Source organism: Cervus canadensis, chromosome 19, assembly GCF_019320065.1.
Source record: "Cervus canadensis isolate Bull #8, Minnesota chromosome 19, ASM1932006v1, whole genome shotgun sequence".
In the NCBI taxonomy this organism is placed as follows: domain Eukaryota; kingdom Metazoa; phylum Chordata; class Mammalia; order Artiodactyla; family Cervidae; genus Cervus; species Cervus canadensis.
Window position 1 is genome coordinate 13,642,709 of NC_057404.1, and position 14,855 is coordinate 13,657,563.

The window sequence follows — 14,855 nt, forward strand, 5'->3', positions numbered from 1 at the left end:
AAAATCATCTAGAATAGAAAATGACCAAATGTAAAATGTGTCTCATAGTCTTCATAAAGGTTACTGTAGTAGGGGTAAGGAAAGCACTAGAACATTATTGTAATATTAATAACACTAAAATATTTTGAAAGAGGCTGAATTCAAGCATGACATATGAAACAAAATATATTAACTTTTCACCCAAGTAGATCTCTTAAAACATAGGCCAAAAATTAAGAAACCTAAATATGGTTTTGTTGTTTTCCAGTCGTTCAATTTTGTCTGACTTTTTGTGATCCATGGAATGCAGTGTACCAGGATTCCCTGTCCTTCACTATCTCCTGGAGTTTGCTCAAACCCATGTCCACTGAGTCAGTGATGCCATTCAACATCTCATCCTTCTCCTCCTGCTCTCAATCTTGCCCAGAATCAGAGTGTTTTCCAATGAGTTGGCTCTTCGCATCAGGTGGCCAAAGTATTGGAGTTTCAATGTCAGTCCTTCCAGTGAACATTCAGAGTTGATTTCCTTTAGGATTGACTGCTTTGAACTCCTTGCTGTCCAAGGGACACTCAGGAGTCTTCTACATCACAGTTCAAAAACATCAGTTCTTTGGCACTCTGATTTCTTTATAGTCCAGCTCTTACATCCATACATGACTACTAGAAAAACTAGAGCTTTGACTAGATGGACCTTTGGTGGCAAAGTGATGTGTCTGTTTTTTTAATACACTGTCTGGGTCTGTCATAGCTTTTCTTCCAAGGAGCAGGCATCTTTTAATTTCATGGCTGCAGTCACCATCTGCAGTGATTCTGGAGCTCATAAAAATAAACTCTAGCTATTTCCATTGCTTCCCCACCTATTTGTCATAAACTGAGCTTTTCCAGTCCTGTGGCCTCTGATGAGTTTTTCAAATCTGCTGCCATATTGAGTGCAGCACTTTATTAGCATCATCTTTTAGAATTTGAAAAAGCTCAACTGGAATTCCATCACCTCCACTAGCTTTGTTTGTAGTAATGTTTCCTAAGGCCCACTTCACACTGCAGGTCTGTGGCCACACCATCTTCATTATCCAGGTCACTAAGACTTTTTATGTATAGTTCTTCTGTGTATTCTTGCCACCTCTTCCTAATGTAGTTAATTATGTTCAAATGCCAGAATAAACGTCACTCACTGAAAGCAAAATTAAACATGCCTCAGTGATCTAATAGTATCTAAAATTTTCAGCTTATTCCTTTTTGTAGCCCTGATAACTGATTTCTATATAAATTAAAGGAAATCAATACAAATGTTTTAAATTTAATATATACCTTTTGTGTATAGTTATTACAAATGATATCTTAATTTTTAATATATTTTAATTGAAATATTTTTTAAAAATACATCCCTCCACTTGTTTGTCTTATAAACAATGCAATAAGATTTCCTCACAAAAATTACATATGTATTTTTGGAATAATTTGTATTCACTAATTTTATCATACATTCATCTTCAGTGGAAAATCACATAGAGACAGGGGTCATGGTTAATTTAGTGGGCTTATGTGTTCTGTTTTCATTTATTTGCTTCCCAGACCATATGTTTTATATGATTCTGACTTGAATAGTCATGAGACTAAAGCATACCCAGTGAAGGTACTCTGTCTCTTTGACTTCATTTCTTGGCTTGTGGTTGGGCATTTGACACAAACTAAAGATGAGGTTTATGTCAAGAATTTTACTGGAATTAATTGGAAAAAGACTGATATTACTGGAAATGCTAAGTTAAGAGTATGTAAATGTGGCACATATGCCCTAGGAAGATGTGTTGGAAGATTTCTAGTGATGTTTGACTCAGCCAGCTTAGTCCCTTAGTCGTGTCCGACTCTTTGTGACTCCATGGACTGCAGCACTCCAGGCTTACCTGTCCATCACCAACTCCCGTAGCTTACTCAAGCTCATGTTCATAGAGTTGGTGATGTCATCCAACCATCTCATCCTGTCTTCCCCTTCTCCTCCCACCTTCAATCTTTCCCAGCATCAGGATCTTTTCCAATGAGTCAGTTCTTTGTATCAGGTGGCCAAAGTATTGAAGTTTCAGCTGCAGCATCAGTCCTTCCAATGAATATTTAGGACTGATCTCCTTTAGGACTGACTGGTTGGATCTCCTTGTAGTCCAAGGGACTCTCAAGAGTCTTCTCCAACACCACAGTTCAAAAGCATCAGTTCTTTGTCACTCAGCTTTCTTTATGGTCCAACTCTCACATCCATATATGACTGCTGGAAAAACCATAGCTTTGACTAGATAGACCTTTGTTGTTTGACTAGATGACCTTTGATATTTGATTATATGACCTTTGATATTTGACTAGATGAACCTAAAATCTCTTCCTTTAAAAATCCCATTTGATGAGCTAACACATTCTCTCTCGATTTGGTTGAGTCATTTGCACTCAAAAAATTCAACAAAATGAGTTGTAATATAAGCCTGTAATATACTAAGAGCAATAGACAGAATATAAGAAATATACAATTCTTTTAGCTCTTTATATATGACTTAGAATACAGTTGTACACAGAGTAACAGATCCCAGTAATCGTATACAATCTCTCACAGATAATTAAATATTGATTCTATTTTAATTAATCTTTGTTTTCATAGCTCATAAGGCCTGTTCAGCTAACATTATAGTCATACATTGTGCATTTTCTTTGAAGTCTCTTAAATTCTTACAGATTTTTAATTTTATGGTGAAATAATTTACCTCTAAAATCAATAGCAAAATATGTATATTACTGTATGCTTAGAACTAAATGGTAATTAATGCTGAGATTATGTTTGAAACAACACTATATCTAGTAATATAGGCTGTAAAAGCAGGAAGATATTAAAAATTCTGAATATTTTAGCATTTAGATTTTTAACATTGTTTGAACATACTATACATTTCATTCTGGCATATATTATATATATTAACTAGAAAAATGGTCAAAATCATCTATTTTATTCAAAAGGATATGTAATAAGATAAATAAAAAGGTTTTACTATTATTATTGTTCAACATAAAAAAGTAATTTTTGCCTTTGGATTCTAAAAAAATTCTTCAGGGAAAAATATATTTCTATCTCTAGGATAGCTATTCTTTACTGTTTGGGGTGTACCCTGTAAAATTATTTCAGATAGTGATTTTATAAATGTGAACATATCTTTAATTTTCATACAGTTATTATATTTTGGCTGCCTATTGAAATGGACATTTTGAATTAGTTTTCTTCATGATTACTGTTGCACTGTCTTCTAATATTGCATTCAGCATTATTAATAATAGATAAACAGATGTATATCTCACTTTTATTCTTGTCTCTATAGATTAACTGTAACCTTCCCCTTGAAGATATAGGATTTTCTCTTTTCCTAAATGTAAACAATTATCCAAAAAAAAAAAAAAATGTATAGGGGTCTAGTTTTTTCTTTCATGTTCCACCAGTCCCATATCATCTTGAGCATTGACTTTAAACTCTTTTCCATCTCTTTTTCTGCTAGGCAAACATTGAACTCCTGAGTTCTTTTCTAATTTCTAATTTATAACTTATTTTTCATAAATTATATATCCATGTGACTTTGTGATATGCTCCAGTATATTTCTCAGCTTTATCTACAAAGCTTATTAATGTGTTCCTTAACTGTCTTACTAGATGTTCATCCTAAGAGTTATTTCCCCATAATCATTTTTAATTTTTATGGTATTTTAATGCATCCAGTTTATTTTTGAATCACTCTGTTGATATTAATTTTACTTGCTTTAACATCATGTTCAACATATCTATTAAGTCTATTATTTTCTGAAACTTTTCTGTTTTCACTCTTTTACGATGCTGGCTTTCTTCCAATATCTGGTAATTCTTAGTTACAGCTTACTTTGTCATTGGGTTTTTCTGGTTAATTTTTCTATTTAATCTGCACAACCAGCCTGAGCTTGTTCAGGATCCATGCAACTGCTGGCTGCCTACTATTTAAATGGAAGAGAGTCACAATATGTTAGTGAATGGGATACTTTTATCTTTGTATCATCATTGAAGTAGCACAGCAACTTTTATCTCTTTAACCCAAGGTGTCATATCTTCTATTGCAACTAAAAGAAAACTCCCCTTCATCCCGTTCCTGCTGCCTAGCTCAAAATCTTCAGTGACTACTTCCATTAATTAGTGTGGTGGGAAGGAAGTTAGATTGGAGTAGTTCATGAAGATAATAAATATAATAACAAAGATTACTAAGGATATTAAGTGAGCAATTATATATGGTATTTTCAAGAGGTTGACTGAATGAGAAGAGTGATTTAAGTGTAGAACTAAAGATTATGGTGGATATTTTGTTTCTCATCCAGTATCCCTTCTCACCTTCTTACAATAAAGCTCTGATTTTGTTCAAGGCAGCTGTGGTATAAAATTTTTAAGGATAACCTTGTGTAATTCATTATCCTATCAATGAGGATAGAACCTGTGAATTGATGAAGTATTCCTCCCTTGATTGTGATTATGCTATGTGGAGTAGTCAGTCTTGAAATAGAGATTATCTATATGAGCTGTTTAATAGCAAAGATAATCTCCAACTGGTAGCAGCAAAATAACTGAAAGAGATTCCATGTGTGATAGGACTTGGTCTAATGCTAATTTTAGATAGAGGGAGCCTTGTGAAAAGGAATGTGTGTTGCTCTATGGAGCTAAGAGGCATTATTGGTGGAAAGACAGAAAGGAGTTGGGGACCAGAATTACATCTCAATGAAATGTATTCTGCCAACATCCTGAATGAGCTTGAAAGCAATTCTCATAGAGTCATGAGAGATAACGAGCCCAGCCTGGCTGATACACTGAGGTGGCCTTGCAACACTCTAAGTAGTGAACACAAAATTCTGATATATAGAACTATGATCTAATAAATAGATAAATGTTTCAAGCCACTAACTTTATGAAACTCTTTTATGCAGCATTTATGAAAATCTGTCTTGCAGCATTGTAAACTCAGATGGCAAAGAATCTGCTTGCGATGTGGGAGACCTGGGTTCAATTCCTGGGTCAAGAGGATGAGAGGATCCTCTGGAGAAGAGAATGGCTACCCACTTCAGTATTCTTGCCTGGAGAATTCCATGGACAGAGGAGCCCAGCAGGCTACAGCTCTTGGGATCTCAAAGAGTTGGACACAACTGAGTGACTAACACAAACTAATGTATCAGTAATATTCCCAGATAATAGTTCCGTCCTTCCCAGAATCTTTTATTCAGAGGTGGTCATGGAAAGACATTCTGAATAGTCTTGATGTATAAATAAAGGTCTTTATCAGAGCACTGGAGCTGTTTCTGCTTGCTTGATATAAGCTTTATCACTTTCCTTTTGTCTTTTCATCCTTTTTTATTTTTTGACCATGTCATGCATGGTATGTGGGATCTTAGTTCCTCAACAAAGGGTCTATTTGGGGGGGCCAATAGATGGAGGGACATAAGCACCTTTATGGGCTGTCACTGGAAAAATTAGTATGATTGTATGGTAAGAGAATATGGATGGACGTTAATTTAAAAAGAAATTTATGACAGAGTACAATAAGAATTAAATTTTAAAAAATGCATCAGAGAAAGGAAGGTCCATAGCCATCCTATTGATATAAAGTGATATATCTCGTGGTTTTGATTTTCATTTTCCTGATGGCTAATTGTTTTAAACATTTTTTCATCATATATATTTTCTTTGGGGAGATGTCTATTCAGAAGCGTGGCTTACTTTTTATTTGATTTTCCTTTTGTACTGACTTGCAAGAGCTATTCATACATTTTGAATACAATACCTTATCAAATACATGAATGTGATATTTCACCCCAGTTCTGTGGACTGTGTGTTTACTTTCTTTATGGTAATACTCTCAAGAGAAGTATTTTTGATTTTGATGAATTCCAACTTATGCATTTTTAAAATTTTATCATTTCTGCTTTTGTTGTCATATCAAAGAAAACAAAGATTTACTACTGTATTTTTTCCTAAGAATTTTTAAAGTTTCAAGATCCATATTTAAATTTATGATCAATTTTTAGTTAAATTTTGTGTCATATAAGGAAAGAGTACAATATCATCATTTTTCATGTGGATATCAGTTTGTTCTATGTGGTATTTGTATGTAATTTTGAGTTATTCCTACAGGCCACATGAGAGTAAATCCTTAAGAGAAGTGTGAAATTCATATGTATTTAACATATTCCCCAGGTGGGTTGTATGCACACTGAAGCTGAATAATAATTAAGTGCTCATGAGACATAAAAGCAAGTAAAATGGAAGTGAGGACATTAGGGAGATGGGAAGATGGACATTTTAGGTGAAAACTAGTTGCTGAATTTCCATGTTGTAACATGTTAACCTTTTTATTCATCTACTGGTAACAGTGATGCTTTAGCAACTTCATGACAAGATCTATTAGCAGTGACATTAAACAAGATTCAAGATGTTTCCAGAGGAAAGGTTGCCAACAGTTAAAAATTAGTTACCAGAATTGAGATGTAATAGAAAACTTTTCATTTTTACATCAGCATGGGTATTGCATTCAGGTAGGCAAGTGATAGGAAAGGAAGGATGATGAAGAAAGACAATCAGGTAACAAAACCTTTAGTAAATGTAATTAGGGGATTAGGTGGGCCAATAACTAGTACTTCTTATACTTTCCTGAGTTTTGGAAGTATTGAAGAATTAAAAAAAAGAATATTCAAAATAAATTAGATATTACATTGATTACTAGTAAAGACAGTGTTGTAGAACCTGGCCTACCTCTGCAGGAAACTAGAAATGTGAAATAGATTCACCTGGTCTATATTTGTCCTCTCTGGCTGCAATAATAAAATATCACAAACTGGGTGACTTAAATAACAGACCTTTATTTCTCACAACTCTGGAGGTTAAGAAGTCCAAGATCAAGGTGCTGGCAGATTCTGTGTCTGTGGAGGACTCACATCCTGACTTGTAGACTGACTTCTCTCTCTGTATGCTCATGACCTTTACTCTCTTCTTCTTCTTAAAAGGACACTAATTCCATCATGAATGTTCTACTCTCATTACCTAATTCAAACCTTTCCAAAGGCTCCACCTCCCAATACCATCACATCAGGGGCTAGGGCTTCAATATATGAATTTTGGGGGGACATAACATATAGCTCAGAATACAGTCCCTGGCAGTAACGGGGCACTAGATGTTTCCTGCATGGTGATTTTACTGTTAAGCTAATGGCACAGAGAGCTACAGATACTTAATTGCTCTTCAAAATTCATCTTTCTGACACATAATGAAGAAAACAAAATGAGGCAAAAAAGAATGCATCATTAGAGAATCTCCCTAATGTAAAAAGTAATCAGGAGTGGAAAGAGCCACACCAGCTTATATTCCAAGGAGTTTAGATATCTTAAATAATTGGTGTTAATCATTAATCTTATGTGAATCAAGGTTGTGGGAAACCTTTTGGTAACACATTAACAGCCTATTTTGGACAATTTCTCTAGGAATATAAGGTTATTTTCTTAATACCAACTAAGCTTTTGGATATCCACCAAAGATGCCTTGAGGACAGTATATTTTCCTCCAAATATTATTCAGAACACTGCCACATTTAAGTCAACTTCAGAAATCACTTTCTACCTGTGGTAAGTAGACTGCCAGAGAGCTCTTCAAGTATGTTTATTTCCTAGTCCAGTAAATTAGTGAATATATATTAGTTTTTTTTTTTTAATTCTGGTAACAGAATACTACAAATATATAGCTAAAAACATAAATTTATTCTCCCATAGTTTTGGAGGTGAAACATCCAAAATTATGGCAAAAGCACAGTCATGCTACCTTGGAAACTGGGTAGAATCCTGCCTTGTCTCTTCCTAGTTCTGGTTGGCATATCTTGTTTGCAGCTTCATCACTCAAATATCTGCCTTTTTTTTTTATTATTATTATTACACACTCTCTCTATATGTCTGTGTCCAAATTTCCTTCTTCATATAAGAAAACCAGTCATATTGGATTAGGAAAAACTCTAATGACCTCAATTTAATTATATCTGCAAAGACTTTATTTCCAAATAAGGTCACATTAGAAGATACCAGGTGTTAGGACTTGAACATATCTTTTGAGGTCACAAAATTCAATCCATAACCCATGTCAAAGGGGAATTAGGTTACAGATGGAATTAAGGTTGCTAATCAGGCATCCTTAAAATAGGGAGATAATCCTGGATTATCCAATTGATTTCAATGTAATCAACTAGGGATTAAAAGAAGAATGAGGCAGAAAGGAGTCAGAGTTGGAGAAGAAGATGTGATAACTGAAGCAGAGGACCTGGGAAATAACAACATGGGGAGGACTCAGGCATATTTTGCTGGCTTTCAAGATGAAAGAATGAAGCCAGAGCCAACAGATGATGGAAGTCTCTAAAAACTGGAAAAGGCAAGAAAACAGGTTACAACCTAGAGTCTCTGGAAGGAATTCTTCCTTTCTACTGTGTTCATTTTATCCAATTTCAGATTTCTGACCCATTGAACTTACAGATATTAAATTCATCTTATTATCTTAAGCCAATGAACTTGTGGTAATTTGTTAGAGCAGCAATAGGAAAATAACAAATTGCCCTGAGAGCTTCAAAAAATTGTTTAACTACTTCCTTCCCCAAATGTAAAGGCTTCCCTGGTAACTCAGCAGGTAAAGAATCCACCAGCAATGCAGGAGACCCTGGTTTGATTCCTGGGTGTGAAAGATTGCCTGGAGAAGGGATAGGCTACCCACTCCAGTATTCCTGGACTTCCCTGGTGGCTCAGCAGGTAAAGAATCCTTCTGCAATGTGGAAGATCTGGGTTTGACCCCCGGGTTTGGAAGATCCCCTGGAGTAGGGAGCAGCTACCCACTCCAGTATTATGGCCTGGAGAATTCCATGGACTGTATAATTTGGAATGGGTGAATTTAACTCAGATGACCATTATATCTCCTACTGTGGGCAAGAATCCCTTAGAAGAAATAGAGTAGCCATCATAGCCAACAAAACAGTCCAAAATTCAGTACTTGAATGCAATCTCAAAAACAATAGAATGATTTCTTTTGTTTCCAAAGACAAACCATTCAGTATCACAGTAATCTAAGTCTATACCCTGACCAGTAATGCTGAGGTAGCTGAAGTTGAAAGGTTCAATGAAAACCTACATGACCTTCTAGAACTAACACCCCCAAAAAATGTCCTCTTAAATATAAGGGAGTGAAATGCAAAAGTAGGAAGTCAAGAGATACCTGGAGTGACAGGCAAATTTGGCTTTGGAGTACAGAATGAAGGTCAAAGGATAACAGAGTTTTGCCAAGAGAACACACTGGTCATAGCAAACACCCTCTTCCAACAACACAAGAGAAGACTCTACACATGGACAACACCATATGGTCAATACCAAAATCAGATTGATTATATTATTTGCAGCCAAAGATGGAGAAACTCTACAGTCAGGAAAAAAAAAAAAAAAAGACTGGGAGCTGACTGTGGCTCAGATCATGAACTCCTTATTGCCAAATTCAGACTTAAATTGAGGAAAGTAGGGAAAACCACTAGACCACTCAGGTATGACCTAAATCAAATCCCTTATGATTATAGAGTGAAAGTGACACATAGATTCAAGGGATTAGATCTGATAGACAGAGTGTATGAAGAACTATGTAAAAGAGGTTCATGACACTGTATAGGAGGCAGTGATTAAGACAGTAAACAAGAAAAAGAAATGCAAAAAGGCAAAATGATTGTCTGAGGAGGCCTTAAAAATAGCTTAGAAAAGAAGAGAAGTGAAAAGCAAAGGAGAAAAGGGAAGATAAGAAAGGCTTCCTCAGTGATCAGTACAAAGAAATAGAGGAAAACAATAGAATGGGAAAGATTAGAGATCTCTTCAAGAAAATAAGAGCTACCAAGGAAATATTTCATTCAAAGATGAGCACAGTAAAGGACAGAAATGTACCTAACAGAAGCAGAAGTTATTAAGAAGAGGTAGCAAGAATACACAGAAGTACTATACAAAAAAGATCTTCATGACCCAGATAGCCATGATGGTGTGATCATTCACCTAGAGCCAGACATCCTGGAATGCGATATCAAGTGGGCATTAGGAAGCATCACTACGAACAAAGCCAGTGGAGGTGATGGAATTCCAGCTGAGCTATTTCAAATCCTAAAAGATGATGCTATGAAAGTGCTGCACTCAATATGCCAGCAAATTTGGAAAACTCAGCAGTGGCCACAGGACTGGAAAAGGTCAGTTTTCATTCCAATCCCAAAGAAAGGCAATTATGTCAAAGAATGTTCAAACTACAGTACAATTGTACTCATTTCACATGCTTGCAAAGTAATGCTCATAATTCTCCAAGCCAGGTTTCAACAGTACCTGAACCCTGAATTTCCAGATGTTCAAAACTGGACTTAGAAAAGGCAGAGGAAGCAGAGATCAAATTGCTAACATCTACAGGATCATCAAAAAAGCAAGAGAGTTCCAGAAAACCATCTTCAGAAAACTGAGATCATGGCATCTGGAAACAATGGAAACAGGAAATCAGTCCTGAATATTAATTGGAAGGACTGATGCTGTAGTTCAAACTCCAATACTTTGGCCACCTGATGTGAAGAAACAACTCATTGGAAAAGACCCTGATGCTTGAAAGGTTGAAGGTGGGGGTAGGGGCCGTCAGAGGATGAGATGGTTGGGTGGCGTCACCGATGCAATGGACATGAGTTTGAGTAGGCTCTGTGATTTGGTGATGGGTAGGGAAGACTGTCGTGCTGCAGTCTATTTGGTTGCAAAGAGTTGGACACGACTGAGTGACTGAACTGAGCTGAATAGCATCATAAATGTGATAAACTGTCTCTTGGAGAGCAATGAGATCAAACCTGGCAATCCTAAAGGAAATCAACCCTGAATATTCATTGGAAGGACTGATGCTGATGCTGAAGCTCCAGTACTTGACATCCTGATGCAAAGAGCTGACTCATTAGAATAGATCCTGATGCTGGGAAAGAATGAGGGCTGGAGTAGAAAAGGGTGACAGAGGATGAGATGCTTTGATGCTGTCATGTACTTAATGGACATGAGTTTGATCAAATTCCTGGAGATAGCGAAGAACAGGGAAGCCTGGCATGCTGCAGTCCTTGGATTCACAAAGTGTCAGACAAGACTTAGCAACTGAACAACAACAATGTCATATTATAAAGACCAATACACAAAGAGACTAATAAAGTTACTAGAATCCTGCCATTCAAAGAGTGGTCCACACACTGTCTTTGTGACTATCACTTGGATGTTATGAGAAACGCACAATTTCCAGGCATCAGCTCAAGATCTGCTGATTAAAATTCTACATATCAACAGAGGCCCCAGGTGATTCACAAGTTCATTAGAATTTGACAGGCACTGGTCTAGTCCTTATGGCACAAAGCAAAGAGGAACTAAAGAGCCTCTTGATGAAAGTGAAAGAGGAGAGAGAAAAACTGGCTTAAAACTCAACATTCAAAAAATGAAAAACATGGTATCTGGTCCCATCACTTCATGGCAAATAGATGGGGAAACAATGGAAACAATGACAGACTTTATTTTCTTGGGCTGCAAAGTCACTGCAGATGATAATGGAACCAAGAAATTAAAAGATGCTAGCTCCTTAGAAGTAAAGATATGACCAACCTAGACAGCATATTGAAAACCAGAGACATTGCTTTACTGACAAAGGTCCATCTAGTCAAAGCTATGGTTTTCTAGTAGTCATGTATGGTTGTGACAGTTGGACCATAAAGAAGGCTGAATGCAGAAGAACTGATGCTTTTGAGCTGTGGTGTTGGAGAAGAGTCTTGAGAGTTCCCTGGACTGCAAGGAGTTAAACCAGTCAACCCTAGAGGAAATCAGTCCTGAATATTCATTGGAAGGACTGATGCTGAAGCTGAAGCTCCAATACTTTGGCCACCTGATGCAGAGAACTGACTCACTGGGAAAACCCTGATGCTGGGAAAGATTGAAGGCAGGAGAAGGGGATGACAGAGGATAAGATGGTTGGATGGCATCACTGACTCAATGAATATGAGTTTGATTAAGTTCCAGGAGTTGGTGATGGACAGGGAAACCTGGTGTGCTGCAGACTATGGGGTTGAAAAGAGTTGGACATGACTGAGCAACTGAACTGAACTGGTCTAGTGATTGGCATTCAACATTAGAGGTCCTTTGTTTCTTTTTGACTGTAAGACACTTTGTAATGAGTCTTCATGAAAATTTCATTTTTCAGTACATCTCCTCTTCAAGATATCCTTAATAGTTGTATACAAACTATTAGCTCCTGTCAACATGATCAACCTCAGTCGATTTCTGTCATATTCAGTTCAGTTCGGTCACTCAGTCATGTCCAACTGTTTGCCACCCCATGAACCGCAGCACGCCAGGCCTCCCTGTCCATCACCAACTCCCAGAGTTAAAAACTGCTAATTTTCTATATGACAAGCACCGAGACAAATGAAATGTGGAAGGTATTTATTATATAAAATATTAGTGAAACAGATAATGGCAGAGATTAACATTCTCCATCTGTCTTTTAAACTTAGAATGATACATGTAAGTAATATTTCTCTGTTTGAACTAAGCCTAGTTTAAATTTTACTTCATAAAATTAAGTCATTATTATCTATACTTTTCTACAAAATCTATTCACACAGAAGTCTTTTTCATGTAATGATATGGAAAATCATGTCCTGGATGTAAGTACACCATATGTTTACACATACACATTCACACAGATACAATCACATGGACTTTTGTAGGCAAAATAAAGACATCAGTAATTATTGCTAAATGAATAAATTGCAGATTATTTTTGTCTTCTTTATTTTTTTAATCTTTATCAAGCTGAACATAAATGACTATTATGTATAGAAATGAAAAGTTGAATTATCTTGTTTTAATTTCATCTTTAATTACATAGAAAGGAAAATCTCATACATAGATGTAAATATTATTCAAAAAGTGTATTTTTTTCCTTTTGTACATGTAGAAATATTTTATTATAGAAAATAACGTAAAGAGAATTTCCTTTGTTTTTAAACCAGTATGCATATAATGAAAGATTTCCCTGAAGTAAAAGTCAAATGTGTATGAAAAATAAAAATCAATTCAAACAGAAACATTAATTATATGTCTTTTAAAATGTTCATTATGTAATAGGATATGACCATATCTGAACTAGTGGTATAAAGAACCCGCCTACCAATGCAGGAGAAATAAGATACGTAGTTTTGACCCTCGGGTCAGGAAGATCCCCTGGATGTGGTAACGGCAATCTACTCCAATGTTCTTGCCTAGAAAATCCCATGGACAGGGGAACCTGGCCAGCCACATTTCACTGGGTCACAAAGAGTCAAACATGACTGAAGCAACTTAGCACACGTGCACAAATGTATATTTATACTTAAGACAGCAATAAGAGAGTATATGGACTTTTGTTTTTTAAGTGGAATATTATGTAAATCTTATTTTATTGAAATAAAAAATTGTGTTAATATATCTACTGCAGAACATCTTCAAAGTATATTTATATAATTTATTATTGTTAACTTTAGTAATAAGTATTATTAGAATTCTATAAATTTCCTCCTCACATTTTCAAGATACATATTTTCATATCTATCTTAAATCTATCTATCCAACTGTCTACCTACCTAGCCATCTATTTCCATACACATATATATGGTATTTGTGAAGGTAGATCAGTTCAGTCTCTCAGTCGTGTCTGACTACTTGTGACCCCATGAACTACAACACACCAGGCTTCTCTGTCCATCACCAACCCAGAGAGCTTATTCAAACTAATGTCCATCCAGTCAGTGATGCCATCAAACCATCTCATCCTCTGTCATCCCCTTCACCTCCTGCCTTCAATCTTCCCAGCATCAGGTCTTTTCCAATGACCCAGTTCTTCATATCAGGTGGCCAAAGTATTGGAACTTCAGCTTCAGCATCAGTCCTTGCAGTGAATATTCAGGACTGATTTCCTTTAGGATGGACTGGTTGGATCTCCTTGCAGTCCAAGGGACTCTCAAGAGTCTTCTCCAACACCACAGTTCAAAAGCATCAATTCTTCAGCACTCAGCTTTCTTTATAGTCCAACTATCACATCCATACATGACTACTGGAAAAACCATAGCTTTGACAAGATGGACTCTGTCAGCAAAGTAAAGCCTCTGCTTTTTAATATGCTATCTAGGCTGGTCATAGCTTTTCTTCTAAGGAGCAAGCATCTTTTAATTTCATGACTGCAGTCACCATCTGCAGTGATTTTGGAGCCCAAGAAAACAGTCTGTCACTGTTTCCATTGTTTCTCCAACTGTTTGCCATGGAGTGATGGAATCTGATGCCATAATCTTAATTTTTTGAATGTTGAGTTTTAAGCCACCTTTTTCACTCTCCTCTTTCACTTTCATCAAGGGACTCTTTAGTTCTTTCTTCACTTTCTGCCATAAGGGTTGTGTCATCTGCATATCTGAGAATATTAATATTTTTCCCAGCAATCTTGATTCCAGCTTGTGCTTCATCCAGCCCTACATTTTGCATGATGTATTCTGCATATAAGTTAAATAAGCAGGGAGACAATATACAGCCTTGATGTACTCATTTCCAAATTTGGAACAAGTCTGTTGTTCCATGACTGGTTCTAACAGTGCATGGAATTCTCTAGACCAGAATACTGGAATGGGTAACTTTTCCCTTCTCCCTGGGATCTTTCCAACCCAGGGATTGAACCCAGGTCTCCTGCATTGCAGGCAAATTCTTTCCCAGCTGCGCCGCAACAGAAGCCCTTATGAAGGTAATTAAATGCTAAACCAGAAGTGGGAGA